Source organism: Fistularia commersonii, chromosome 30, assembly GCF_037954325.1.
Source record: "Fistularia commersonii isolate RoL2024-O1a breed Wild chromosome 30, RoL_Fcom_v1.0, whole genome shotgun sequence".
Classification (NCBI taxonomy): domain Eukaryota; kingdom Metazoa; phylum Chordata; class Actinopteri; order Syngnathiformes; family Fistulariidae; genus Fistularia; species Fistularia commersonii.
In genome coordinates this window covers 5,110,579-5,125,662 of record NC_141313.1, presented here as the reverse complement: position 1 = coordinate 5,125,662, position 15,084 = coordinate 5,110,579, and the positions used below count along the sequence as shown (strand labels likewise).

The 15,084-nt window shown below is 38.1% G+C and overlaps 1 long non-coding RNA gene across 1 annotated transcript; it reads left to right on the top strand.

The window, feature by feature from the left end:
• Nucleotides 1-5,226: 5,226 nt before the first annotated feature.
• On the top strand, nucleotides 5,227-13,088 carry LOC147216185 (uncharacterized). The gene is made up of 3 exons (XR_015109143.1): nucleotides 5,227-6,525; nucleotides 6,629-6,713; nucleotides 12,664-13,088. It is a non-coding gene; the product is annotated as an uncharacterized LOC147216185 (long non-coding RNA).
• Nucleotides 13,089-15,084: the final 1,996 nt, after the last annotated feature.

Here is a 15,084-nt window from a genome sequence, read left to right as displayed (position 1 = left end):
TTCAAAAGGTTTTTTCAGAGGCAGAAATAAAAATGGTATATTTTTCTATAAGAGATTACCTGAAGTTTTCCACAGTGATGGGGGGAGTTGGTCATAGGAAAAGCACCATCTCCTTCCATATGGGGAATTCAGTGGCATGTAATGTTTCCGTGACGTACAAAATGCTCTTTTAAAAGAAAGTGTCAAGAGACATATTTTGCTTGTTTTAAGAAGTTGTTGAGGAAAAGATGGCGTTACACATTTGACTACAGTAGAAAGCTAATTTGACGACACGTTCTCCTTTAACACGAATTTTTCTTTTATTTTTCCATTTAATCTTCAAATAAACTGGTATCTAGTTTACAGAACATTTTGCAGTACATCGTTGCTGCAAAAGTAGCATAATACCCTTTGTGTGAAATACATGATACTTTCATGTTCTGGTTCCCTAGGACGTGACTGTTTTTGTAGAGATGACTACTGTTTTGTTTTTATTTAACCAAGTATTCAGCTCAACTCAGCAACTAACTAACCCATTCTTCTTTAAATAGTCCTGTATCACAGCATCATGTGTCTTTGAAACTTGGGGTTTTATGAAAGTTAAGAAATGAAGATGAAATTAATCGCTGTGATTCCGGTGTTTTCTTTCTTCCTACTGGTTTCTCTTTCTATTTACTTGGAGTGCCGTGGAACGTATGAGGTCCTAAACACGACGTCCATCGTTTTTTTTTTTTGTTTTGTTTTGCAGAGGTATTCAGCTGTCTTAAAGATGCCAGACTAAAATGTAATAAATAAATAAATAAATAACCTTATAAACTAAAAAAAAAAAAAAAAATCAGTGTGTGGACTTAAGATAAAATCTAGGGGTATTAACTAATGCGTACAGTTTTGTAAGATTTGTATATCTGATCACCGAGTTTATTTTGGACAGGCATATTGATGGTCAACTTCAGCCCCGGAAAGATTTTCCTTGCATTAGCGATTGTAACTTTCGAACCGTCAAGGACGGGACCGAAGTAATTTCAGTAATATAAGTGTTTAGTCATAGAAATAACAGGACAAAAGTTCTTATATGTCCTGAACTCCTAACATATGACAGTGACAGTTATACCAAAGGAGGAGAACATTGTTGTTACTTTGAATTTCTCCAAATTCTATATCCAAATTCACAGCTATGATCGAATTAATATAGAAATTTTGCACTGTAAATGTACCCATTAAACATTTATTTATTAAGGGATGTAAATAACTAAATATTGGCAAAAAATCTGCTAATGTTACATGAAGCCAAGAACAGGTAAGCAATGACCTGGAAATGAACTTGACATCAGTATTGTTTCTTGACATCAGTTTTCTCTCGATCAAAGCAAAGAACCATTACAGAGGGTGAGGTTAAACATCTTTGGTATTTTTATTTTTCTACAGTGAGACGGTGTGGTATAATATACACTTTGGAGTTAGATAGGCAAAAACAAAGCTTCAATCTAATAGTCAAAAACAGAGCTTAAGATGGTAATGTCATTTCCATCAAACTTTAGTGATCAAAAGAATGACGAAAGTGAATATGATCTAAATGCTAAATTAGTCATTACAAAGAGACATGGAAGATGATGAATCCCAGAAAGGAACAACAATTTTTGCACTGAAAGTTTTCCATCTTCAAAAAAAAAAATTAAACAAAACTCAGATCAAATCAATGTTTCTCACTTAAGATAGATGTAGTGCATATATGTGAGGTAATCACTACATTTTGACTTCATTGGGGATAGGTCTGCCTTTCACCACAGCCACAGCATTTTCCACCATCAGTTGAACCATTCTGTAAGTCGTGGGGTAAGTGTGGCCTCCGATGTGGGGGGTGATCACCACATTAGCGAGACCAAGGAGAGGATGATCCCTGGACAAAACAAAAGGCAAAATAGTTGATATATTAAAGTGGGTAGATTGAAAAATGTCCACAATTCACCCCCAAACATAAAAGCCAAACCAAAAAATTGGTTAAGGGATGAGGTTATTATTAACAAAGTTACTGAAAAGTTAAAGCCAAACCAAAAAATTTGTTAAGGCATGAGGTTATTATTAACAATGTTGCTGAAAAGTTAAAGTGATTCTGCAGAGTGTGCATGTGTATGATTTGTTCATGGAGACCTGGGCAATGGTTCTGGATGAGTCACATCTAATGCCGCTGCTTGGATTGTTTTTGACTGCAGAGCTTCGACCAAAGCATCCTGGTCCACAACAAGTCCTGAGTCATGAAAGCACAGCATCAGCCAAGAGACGAGGGGTTTGAATAAGGAGTAACAACTAGAGAAGAGCCAAAAGGCGAAGCTCTCAATTCACTGGTCGATCTACGTTTCCACCCTCACCTATGGTCACGAGCTGTGGGTAGTGACCAAAAGAACGAAATTGCAGATACAAGTGTACGAATTGGCCTGATTCTCCCTTAGAGATAGTGTGAGAACTTAAGTTGTCTGGGAGGAGCGTGGAGCGGAGCTGCTGCTCCTCTGCATAGAGAGGAGCCAGATGGGGTGGCTCGGTCCAGCCATCTGGTCAGGATGCCTCCCAGGGGAGACGGCGGGGAAGACCCAGGACAAGTTGGAGAGACTATGACTCCAGGTTGGCCTGGGAATGCCTCGGGGTCCCACCAGAGGAACTGGACCATGGGGCAGGCAAGAGAGAGGTCTGAGGCTCACTGCTCCAGCTACTGCCCCCGCAACCCGGCTTTGGCTAAGCGGAAGAGGATGGATGGATGGATGGATGGATGGATGGATGGATGGATGGAACTGAGAAGGTAAGAAGTAGGTTGTCACCTCTGCTGACGTTGACTAGTGTCGCCGTGGGTTTCATGAGGGCCAGCTCCCGACGGCCTATAAGGCCTGTGGTTTCCTGAGTCAGGTTGACTGCCAACATGACAAAGTCTGACCTCCTGAGAAGGTCATCCTTGTTCTCACAATAAATTGCCCCTAAGGCTTGCTCATCCTCAACACTCCTGTAGAACCCCAGAGAACATTTACATGACCATCCACATTTTAGTTCTTTAATTCATTCACTAAAGTATTGTTCCCAATTAATTTATCAATTATTCACGTTGTTTTTTTTTTACTCTCATGAACATCCTCAAGACATGGCTGATTTGCGAACAGCACTAAGTTACATCCCACAGGATGTGTAAGTGTCCTAATACAGATTCAGGAGTGGGAACTCCCAGTTCTTCTGTAAAAAACTTTTTTGTTGGAGCTACTTCTGTCTCAAAGTACATTTAAAGTGGAAGAGAATTTTATATTACTTTGAAAATTTGCATCAAAGCATGGCTCTGTCTATAGTCCTAACAAACACACTCAGAACAACTTCGTGAACATACTGAATACAGTTGTAAATTTAGTATAATGCTGCCTCAAAAGTAATCATGACCAATTAATTACAATGTCATTAATGGATCGCGTTGCAGTGTGATCATTATTAAACTGAACAAAGCTGTTTAATACAAAATATTCTAAGTTTTACCTCCTGTTTCTGTTGTGATAGAGGATCTTCATGTCAAAGCCTTTGCTTCTTTTAGCAATTTTATATCCAATATCTCCCATTCCAATGATCCCCAGTGTTGACCCAGTGACCTCGATCCCAAACGGACACTGTGGCACATGAGCTGTCTTTGTATGAACAGCTATCTGGTGTCCTATGAAGAGAGGATTATTTATTCCATTTAAAATGTAAACCACATCGAAAAAGCCTAAATACAATGACAAAGCATTTTTCAAATTCCTATTTTTTATCAGCACCTTTGCAAAGTGGATGACCACAAAATCATTTAGCGAAAAAGACAGTGTCCTGGAAATGCAACCATTGGACTTAAGATCTGAAACACCTGCTTTTGGGTCTGTAACAAGTGGTCACTCTTCTCAATAGAACATTATGACACCTTTTGTTTGAATATTTTGAAACAAGGATTTTTTTTGTTCAAACTTTGACCTCACCTTCTACTATCTTCCGAGCAGAGGCCAGAAGCAGACCCATAGCAAGGTCTGCAGTAGTATCACTGACAACACCTGGGGTGTTGGTCACCTTCACTCCCAGACCATTGATGTAGGGCACATCCAGGTGGTTGAAGCCTGCTCCTCCATTGGCAACCACCTTCAGCGCAGGAAGTGAGCTGAGGAGGGCCGGCTCAGCCGCAGGGAGTGCGTTCCACACGAACATAGCCTGGATGTTGGGGCCATGTAGCTGAGGTTTTTCAAGGAAATCTTTGTGACTGATGATGTTGAAGTGTTGCTTCATTATGTCAGCGACATCTTCCAGGTAACCCCGTTCACCCTCGTGTGAGTACAAAGCCCAGGGTTTGTCCTTGTCCATCACCTGGAAGTGATGGTAAGGGATGTTGTTTATACATTGTACGAACTGAAGATTTGTTTAGGGTTGCCAAAAGCTGAGAGATCAGTGTGTGACCTGTATGTGCAAATATCAGATAAGCAGGGAGGGGATTCAAAGATGCAGTGGCAAAATAAAGCAAGAAAATTTGGGGACGCATAAACAAAACAAAATACCTAAACTCCAGATTTGACAGATCAGGATAGTTAGCACACAATCTGCACTGTATATTTTAATACACTCCATGGGAGCAATTTAAAGATAAATAAAATCGAGAAGTTAATAAACAAGGTGGCTCTGCGTTGAACATCCAATCAATTTTTGTCCTTCTACTAGGGTGCACACTTCTGTTACATGAAATTATCAAACATATCGATGATTCTGATTTTACTGTAGCCCCACAGACATTCGGATGTGATAAACAAGGCACCAGCAAAATGAGAATGATGTCAACTCTCTTCCTTTTCCACTGTTTCTCATGTCAACCCATATACAGTAATATCAAGCAACTGGAGTTGCTCCTGTAGAAACACTGCTGCTCATGATGTTGGAAATGTGTTATTGTCTGTATTATAAATATGGGAAAGCCATCTATTGCAACTATAGGAGAGGGGCATACTGCTAAAGAAGTTATCTTTCAGCAGAAATAAATACATAAATATATTATAAATATATGTATGTTTTATTTGATCCTCTGTGAGAGCGGTTTGAACATCTTTAGGTTATGGACTTGTAACTGTGATGAAATATTTTATCTGCAGTTTAATGAGCTGATTAATCTTTAAATCAATTAAACTGTAGAAATCATCAGTAGGTTCTGTACTGAGCTTGTTTTACAAAATTAATAATATATTACTCAGTAAAACAAAGATCCAAATACAATGTATTCTGATTCATCTCATTAATTGTTTGTATAACTACCACTGGGTTACAGTAGTCTCAGAACTTCAGACTTGAGATAAAAAAAAAATCTGTCCAGAGTTGACATTGATTTAATAATCATTTGATGTTCTTTATTAACTGAACCGTTAAACTTGAGGAATTCTGCTGGGTTTATTCAACAACCTCAGTCGGGGTTAATTTAGCATCCTGAGGGGACGAGTAAGTAATGCGGTATCACACTGTGACGTCAAAGGGTCCATGGTCCGGGTAAAAACTATTTCACTGATATCCAAGATGGCTGTCAGCATGGCGTCTTCTCATGACAGAGGTGGCATATTTTTATTTGTCGTTAATATTCAGAGGTTCTTATTTACAGGTAATTAAAAACTTGTAAGAAGCCTGTAAGCATACAACCACAACAGTAATAACTTTGCCTAAGGACAATGTGCAACTCAAATAGGATTTTCCTGTCCTCTTGACCCAGGAAGTGTGAGGCTGAACAGGATTTTAAAATAAAACATAATTTCATGTGATGTTAAAAACTTTAAATACCATCACCACTACATCACCACAAATAGAAGTAACCAGTTGGAAATAAAATATGATCATTCTTTGTTGTGTTTTAAAGTCCTGAACTGCTTGATATTTTATTCAATTCTATCTTTTTGATCTCTAACACTGATAGCTTTTAGAATGATTACCTGCGTATAAAATATTGTCAGATTTTACATTTTCTGTGTTCATATAGCTTTAAAAAGAATTGGCACAGAGGAGTCACGACTGTGTTTAAAATATCACCAAATCAAAGAGAAGAATGCTCAGCTCAGGAGCAGGGAACTTTGACCACTCAGTTCAAGGCAGATTGCAGAAAAAGACAGATTGAAATTTAATAGGGCATTCTTCAATTTACTCTTTGAGTTTGTTTTACTAATGTCTTTTGTAATGTATAATAAATGGAAAGCAAAAGCCAACTATAACATGAAATGTTTGTATGTTATGCATTTTACTGTAAGGTTAAATTTTGAGAAACATTAAAGTGAATTAGTTATTTCACAGTACTTTACAGCTATTTTCACATTTCTCATTTCAATGTGTTTGTGCAAGCACAGATGGTTCAATATTGCCATGAAAAACATTTTATTTTCATAAATTATACCAATCTTATAGAAAAGGACAGAAAATCAGTTGTGATTCACACCATTATTAACACTCCTCAAGTTGTAATCACCACACTTCTTTCAAACTTCAGATGTGAAGCGAAGAGTTGTCGCTCTTTAACTGTTCAGTGTCCCTCACAAGGTAACTGCATAATGCTGAATGCAAAAATTGAACTTTAATTACAGTAACTTTCTTTTGCCTCTGTCTATTGACACACAGATGTGTGTGTGTTTGCTGCGTGCAGGAGCTGTGATGCTTGTGTAGCAGTCCAGTGTTCACTCACACAGCTGACAGAAAGACGTTGCATCCCTGTTGGGGAGCCATCAAAGGTATTTATGATGCTTCACTGTAAATATACATTCACACTTACAGAAAAACTCACCGATAATCATAAATGTTATCAGGAGAGAATGAGCTGAGGACATGTACGGAGCAGAATGCTCACGAATGACCTACAGTTCATTTCATGTGTTTCTTGTGCTTATGGAGTTATTTTCGAAGTCTAGCCTAGGGGTCGGCAAACTTTTTGCTTCAGGGGTCGCATTGACTTTTAAAATTTGACAGACGGGCCGGGTCCGCACAAGATACAATACATGCTATACCGGTAAAAAAAAAAACATTTGTTAACATAACGTATCAGACTTGTCTGACATTTGCCTTGAAAATAAAACCAGCTTGGTTTTGAAGGCTCTGACGTTTGCTTGCATTTCATGCACAAACCGTTTTTTTCCCTTGTAGGTTCACATCCAGTTTATTCATGAGTGCCAGTATGTCCACAGTAAAGGCAAAATCACAAATCCAATCTGTGTCATCCAGGTCAGGAAAATTCTCAAGTGTTCTCAAGTAGCTCCAAAAATTAAATAGTCTCCTCATTCACATCAAGTATGAATTCTGTCCCAATCTTTGGCAGGCAGCATTGAAAAGAGCAATGGGCCGAATGTGGCCTGCGGGCCGTAGTTTGCCCACCCCTGGTCTAACCTGAATCAATGAATGAAAGACTAACATGTACTTGAAGACCAGCTTTGTTATACTTTAAATAAAATACAATAACATATCATCTTTTTTGCTGGAATCTGATGTGTTTTTTTTCTGGACTTGCACAGCAGAGAGGGTGGAAAAGGTATGATGACCTCTTTACCAGCTACAACACAGAGAAACTCAGTCCATTGTGCAAAGAATGTTTTGCTGCCAAAGCTGCCAGACATTTGTTTTCAAAACGCAAAGGATCAAGTGGATAAAAAATGCAAAGAGCAAAATAGACAGCAAAAAATGGAAAACTGCTGTGACTTTCTGTTTACGTCATCAGAGAGAATGTAACAATTAATGACAATGTATTGATCTTGTAGGTTTTAGCGCCCATACCTCAATTTGATTTTCCAAATGAAAGTGATTATCCTCAGGGGGCAACAAATGATGAAGTTAGATATGAATTAAGGGCAGGATAATGAAAGAAATACAATAAAGATGAAGTTCATTGAAATTGGCTTCTATATAAGACGTATGAATAAATACATAGAATGAAAATAAAAGCTTCACACACTATATATGCAACCGAGGAGTGAAACATGAATTCATTTTGAAAACCTACCTAATGTTGAGTAGGCTCACCTTCCACACCTTCAGCTTCGAGAAGAGTTAGTCTTCAGTGAAGGAGCACGAGGATCTCTTTATCTTCTTCACACTGAGGATAGGATGGAGTTGGGAAGTGGGCAGGCGGTGAAGCTTTGATGAAGGACTCAAAACCAGTTTAACAGTCCCTTTTTTTGTCTTTCCAACTTTCCCCTGTGCAAATAGCATGACAGAGATCTTAATTGCAAACAGCTGATGAAAGTTTCTTCCACAGTTTTGTTGCGCTAAATTAAGGCATTACTACATTGCATCCTAAGGAGATGCTCAAAGTATTGTAGCGTGGGGCAGGGACTGGCCAGTGGAACCCCAGAATCTTTTGCCAAATGATAATGATGATGACTGTTGGTTGGATGACTGTTGTTGCTTCTCTTGGTTCTATGTTAGAGAACTCCATGGTTGAATGATTGTAATATGTTGTGTTCAATGTGTGGCACAATGTTTGGCACTGTTAGTTACCATAACAGGGGAGTGCACCTTAAGGCTAACTGTTAGGTTTGAGAGAGAAACCCCCTGGGTTTCCACTCTTCACTGTCTCTTAAAAAAAAAAAAAAAAAAATTAAAAAAATTAGCAATTCATCTTCGACTCTAATTATTAATTTGCCAAACCCCAGCTCACGGCAATATATTTCAGATATTATTTATTCATTCAAATCAGCTGTTTTAAAATTAAAAATACCTTTAGGTTTACTTTAATTCATAATGTTGAATGTTTTAAGCATAATTCCAGTTTAGAAAGTGTAAAAAAGTGATGAGTTGTAATGTGAATAGGCTTAAATTACACAATGTGTTTGTATTTCTCTTGGATGTCTTATTGTCTTGTATTGTATTATAATGTCTAAATGGGGAAAAACAAAAACAACAAAACTAACAGCGCGTATCTCTGAAGTAATATTGAAGCAAACTTCCCAGAAACCATGAACTCGTCAGGAAACGCAGCTGCAGCTGCGTTTCCTGACGAGTTCATGGTTTCATTAGTGAATCCCTCCTCCTCATTAGTGAATCGCATGAGTGGGTAAGCAGTTCCAGCAATAACCATTTTTAACCAGTGGGTGGCAGCAATTTGCTGATCTCTGACCGGTTGGCGCTGTTCAAAACTGAGCATCTGCTAAATACTCATAATAAGAAACAATAATCCAATTATACAGGAAACGTTTTATACATAGATTATACATATAAATCCTTCTTTAGGACATTTATTATTTATCCATTTATTTACTTTCCCAAACATTCTTTAAACATAATTTATTTATGTTCAAGTTTAACTGCAATCATTCCTCAGTGTTTCAGTAAAATGTTGCAGAGTTGTGTGTTTACATCAAAAGTAGTACACAAATTCAAGTATTATTGCTATTATTACTATGAAGGCAAGTTTTATTCATTCGGCTCTTTATCACTCTAGTTTTTGTTGTCTCTGTGTTTTTATGTTCAGTTTCCTTTGTCAGGCACTATGTGCTACATAAAAAATGTCAGGTTAAACTTGGGTCCATTTAGAGAAGTTCCTTCTCCCACCGAAGAAAGGAAAGAAATTATCTATGAGGACATTTAAAAATGCACTGACTAATCTGTCTGATTCATTTATTCAAAAGTTCTTGTGAAAACAAGCAAATAAAAACCTTTTGCAGGGTCATAGATTTATACCTTCAACCTGTAACAAGGCAAGGCCATGTGTTTCTCTGTATTGCATAATCCCAGTCGGGTACTTCTCTCCATCACCTCCCCGTGTCTTTTCCCTCCTCAGCACTTCTCACCTCCCCCTTTCCTTAACATTTGTCCTCCGCTCCACCCCCTGCTACCTGACATGGATGCTCCCCTCACGATGCAGTGCAGCACCTTGCCAGACTTTACTCTGTTAAAACCCTAATTTGCTCCACCCATCAAGATCCACCCCCATCACATGCACTACGGTGCTTACTCTCCGTGCTATTCTATCTCTTTTGGTCAGCAGCCATTTACGCAATTTTAAATTGATTCATTTCCATCCCAGCTCTAGTTCTCTGCTGCAATTTATGAATCGAGCACTGACTCGGGTGACAGACGCAGCAAATTTATCTCTGCGCCCATCAAAACGTGCGTTGGGATGTATAACTATCTGATTACTAGGTGGAAGATACAACACACACTTGCTCAGTGATCGTTTATCTCACGCTGTCATTGCAAATGCCAGAACGTGCTGCGTTGCATGCCATGGTCTCGTGTTCTCAGGCAGGTGAAGCATTTATCCCTAATCTGTGGTGTCATAGTTGTCACGGTCAGTGCAGATGCGAGGCTGAGTAAAGAAGTCCTCAAGTAAACTCTGGCTCCCTATTATTGTTTGCTGACGTGTGTCCAACGGCTCGTCCTGAGTCATCTTATCGAGTGTACTTTGAAGACAAAGTGTACCAGGTGTCTCTCAGCTGCTCAACACAGATAAAAATACAACCCTGAAATAATACAGATTACTTTTCCATTTAAATGTGGATTGTATTTACTCTTTTTTCGTATTCTGTTTGCATTGAGCTGCAGCGAAACAAGACATGAGTTTCAATTCATTCTGTTTTTTCATTATTTTGTTCCTCATTTGTTTTTTGCTGTCACATCCATAGACAGAATAGGAAGTGTTGTGCAAAAACTCTGAAATAACAGATGCAATAGATTGCTATGCTATAAATTTGTGAAAAATAAAGATAAATCTGAACAGCAGAGATCATTTCCCGACAAAATTGTTTGATCACAATTTATGAAATATTCCATTACTAGACCCAGAAACGAATCAGAAGAACTTTTAAATAAATAGACTATAAATACATTATAAAGTTAGGTCCATGTCAGAGATGTTGATATACAGAGCATTTCAGTTTTAATATATAATCTTCATCAACTTAATGTTGTCAATGGTTGAAAAGGAGGGGTCACAACATATCTGAAGTGACTTTTTTTACCACTATTACTCTGCGAGTGAGGACTACGTGTACAAAATGAAACAATTAAGATATGCTCTTGTTTTTTTATTTCCAGGATTAAAAATAACATCATAACTGTTAGGAGTGAAACCCATTAGATTTACATAAACCTTCATTTTAAGGAACTTGGAACACCTGATTTGGATCCTTTACATGACCTTTATTGTACTTGCACCGACACGCTGTTTGTTTGTGGTCTTGCTGCCTTGAGTTTTATTTCAGTCGCAGAAAGAACAGTTTGTTGATTTAACATCATGCCTGATTTGGCCGCTGAAGAATATTCAAAAACTTAAACTTGAGAAACCCCCAGAGATGGACTGACACTATGAGAATTGTTATCCATCTGTTGAAACTGTTGTCTGAAAATTAGAGTCATCCATGAAAATTGATATGATTCTAAAAAACTGGTTCATGCAGAAGCATGTTTTTGTTAAACTCAATTTAGAAAGAAAAACTCATGCTGCTGTCAACACACATAACATCCCATAGGAAGTTTAGTTCATTGCAACACTTTGTATATACTAAATTGCCACTACTCTTTTTTTTGTAACATCTTAATTTGAAAGTACTGTCAAGGTTTTAGAGCTCTTAAAAAAAGGATTGTGTCTAAAACTCATTTTCCTCATTAATGTGGTGCAAATGTGTGTTGTATAACAACATGGAAGTGTAATACATAAAACTGTCAGGGGGTATCATTAGATGAATCTACTGATTAGCCATGTCCTTTTTTTTTAAAAAAATCAGTTTTAGATCATTTTTGAAATGATCAAGCTGAAACATTAATGTTTTGGCTCATGCTGCTCTCGCAGTGTTGTTTTCACTTGGGTAACTGTTTTGAAAGAAATTTGCTCTACATCACCGGTTCTGCACCAGGCTGAAAACACACACAGCATGTGTCTCACTGGCACAGAAAAATTAAATGCTTTTAGCAGCTCAAGGCATAGATATTCCCTTCAGGAGTTAACAGTATGGTTGCTGTAAATTGCAAAACACAGCAACAAAATAGCAAGTCACCAAACCTCACAGGAAATAACAACAAAAATCAATTAAAACAATAGACAACAAATCAGAACTCACAAGTGCATAACATAATAAGCCTGCCTTGGATTGACGTCTCACACGATCTAAGACACATTGTGGGAATAATTCTAAATGGTAAGCGCTGTATTTGTTGACATGTTCCTTACTGTGCTTTCTCTCAGTGCAATTTGGCTTCCCATTAAGAACAGCTAGAATGTTCGACCTGACTCACCCTGGTGTCTGAAGCTGACAATGTATTTCCGGCCAAGATTCTTGCTGCCCTCATGTGGACAAATCTGATTATGCAGATACAGTTATTTATTTTGTTAGAAACCTGCATTACTTGCTTTCTTTCTCTTTTGCCTCCCCCGTGTTCAATCGATTACCGTGCCGTTATAACTCCTAAACAGTCCTCTGTTACTGTCCTCCAGTTTTTTTTTCAAACCAAATGAACACATTACTATACAATTTTATGGTGAATATGTGATCACACCGAAAACTACATTGCAATGTTTTATTTGGTTGTATGGTTCATTTGTGCTCTTATATTACAGCCGTCTGCAGCACTGCATGTGTTTGCCCCTGGTCTCCTCTCTATTAGAATTAGTAGACACTTGCTAGACCTGCAGGATATTGTTCTGGATGATAAAACGTCTGATGTTTTCATTGAGATCTTCCCTCCTGCCGTTAGTGTCTTGCAGGGACACAAAAGACACACACTAATGGTTCTGAAGAAGCTCAACACGCAACTCTCAGCATGTTCTTGTTGAGAATAAATTCACCTGCTGGATAATCCAGTCAGCCTGGGCATTAGTCCTGTGATGATGACGCATGCCGCCATGCTGTAACAGGTCGACTTGGACGTGCCAGTCTTGTTCTCTTCTGGAAGATCAGCTGCTCCTTTCTGTCATCCAGTGATCCTCACTTGGGGAGTCAATCAAGTGGACATCTTAAATCACTTGTTAAACAACACTTGTTAAATATGTAAAAACAAAACCACGTGGACATTTTAAATGTGTATTTATCGTAAATGTTGAATTAAATAAAGACCTTCAAAAGCATTTAAAAGAATGTTCGAAATATAAAAGCTGCGGATGCAAATTTTGTTCAATAAAAAAAGGATGGTATATTTATACTTTCTGTTTTAAGCCTCTTTACATGAGGTCAAAAAGTGGACATATTAAATCACTAGCGGCAGAACAACACTTGGTAAGTATGTAAAAACAAAGCCACGTGGACGTTTTAAATGTGTATTCATCGTAAATGTTGAAATAAATAAAGACCTTCAGTAGCATTTAAAAGACTGTTCAAAATATAAAAGCTGCAGATGCAAATTTTGTTTAATAAAAAAAAAGGATGGCATATTTATACTTTCTGTTTTAAGCCTCATTTACATGAGGTCAAATTTTTTAGCGGTGGAATGCAATACCTCAGGAATGCCTTTTGGAAATTTCTCCATATTTGGCAGAAGTGTTTACTTGGACTCAAGGATGAATATTAGAATTTGGTGGTCAAAGGTCAGTGTCACTGTGATCTCACTTCCCAGTTTCATGAGCGAAATGTCCAAGGAATATCTGCCAGAACCATCCAAAAACCTGACTGACATTGATGGTCAGTTGTAAAGGGCACTGTGACACCACATTGTTCAGCGAAACCACTTTTCCTTTCCATATCTGTCAGGATTTTTTACAGCAATGTCTTGACAAACTTAGTTGTCAACTGCGAATGGTTAGTTGAGAAATAAAACAGCAATGCTGTATTTCTAGTTCTTTTCTTATTGTAAATTTACTGTAGTGCACTGCTGGAAAACTGACCTGACTCGGTTATTAACTAGATGGCAGCAGGTTTGTATTCTGCAACTCATTAAAGACTCACTAAGGGATTAATTTGTCTTACGCAAAGGCAAAAGAAGAATTTCAAGATGGTCAAGATGTGCCAAGAGAATGACATCATGAAACAGCAACGACTGCAACCTCTACCGGAGGCCGTAACAAACGCGTAGCAGAAAGTGTTACTTATGGGGCTCTTGTTCACATTTTTGTGTATGAATGAAAGGCATAAATAGTAACACAACTGGCATGGTCATAGATAATATTGTCACAGAGAAACAGAACAACAGCAGAGGACACCATATGTCGCTTGGGTCACCTTTTTCCCCAAAAAGATCTCTAATCATGGAAAGGCTGCCAGACAGCTATGCTTGCCTCAAAACCTTGGACTCTCTCCACTAAGGGTTGAGAGCTGCACAAGGTTAGCTGTGGGTGGTTAGGTAATAGATAATCAGCGAGAAGAGGTTGTCGCTCTTCTACTGTGCAGATCAGAGGCTTCTACATCCAGTGCCCAGCATCTTAGCCTCGCAATCTAAAGCTGCTGTTACCTAATGACAGAGCCCGTGTAGAGCCATGGGCTGGACGATTTAGAAGGTGCCTCTTGAGTTCAAAGCCTCTTGGCAGTTGAGCTGCGGCAGACCAGGCTCCAATGCTATGTGTCTATACAGTACCCATGTGAGTTTGTGCTCGTGCGTGGTTGTGTGTGTGGATATTCAGTGAACTCCCAGTCAGATCAATGTTATGCAAACCTATTAGTCAGAGGTTGCAATGGTGGTACTCGGGGTCAAACTTACAGATGAGCTGTCACTTCTGTTAAGGGGTAATTACAGTGTTGTCTGGTGGTTAAAGGTCTTAACAGAGAATCGCAACTTTACATTACTAAGCAATGCATGGATTACACACAGTTCTAATCACACTGACAATGCATGAGCTACCACATTTGATTTGTATCTGCCTTTCTATTGTTTTTGTGTGCTGCACACAGCTTCATGTATGTAAATTAAAAATATTCTAAATTCACCCTATTTTACAGAACATGATTGTAGATGTTGTTGTTATTGTTTTTTTTTTGTAGATATTATTGTAATTTTTTCCCCCATCAGTTTGTGTTGATACGACAAGAGTACACAACTCTGTTGCATTTGAGATATTTGTATGAATAACCAAACTGAAGTTTAGATTTGGTCTGTTGTGCTTGTGCCATTCACTTATTTCCATACTGTAATATAATTGTTATCTTTTACTTTTTAAGTGTGCAGAATATTGTGCGATCAGATTGTTGG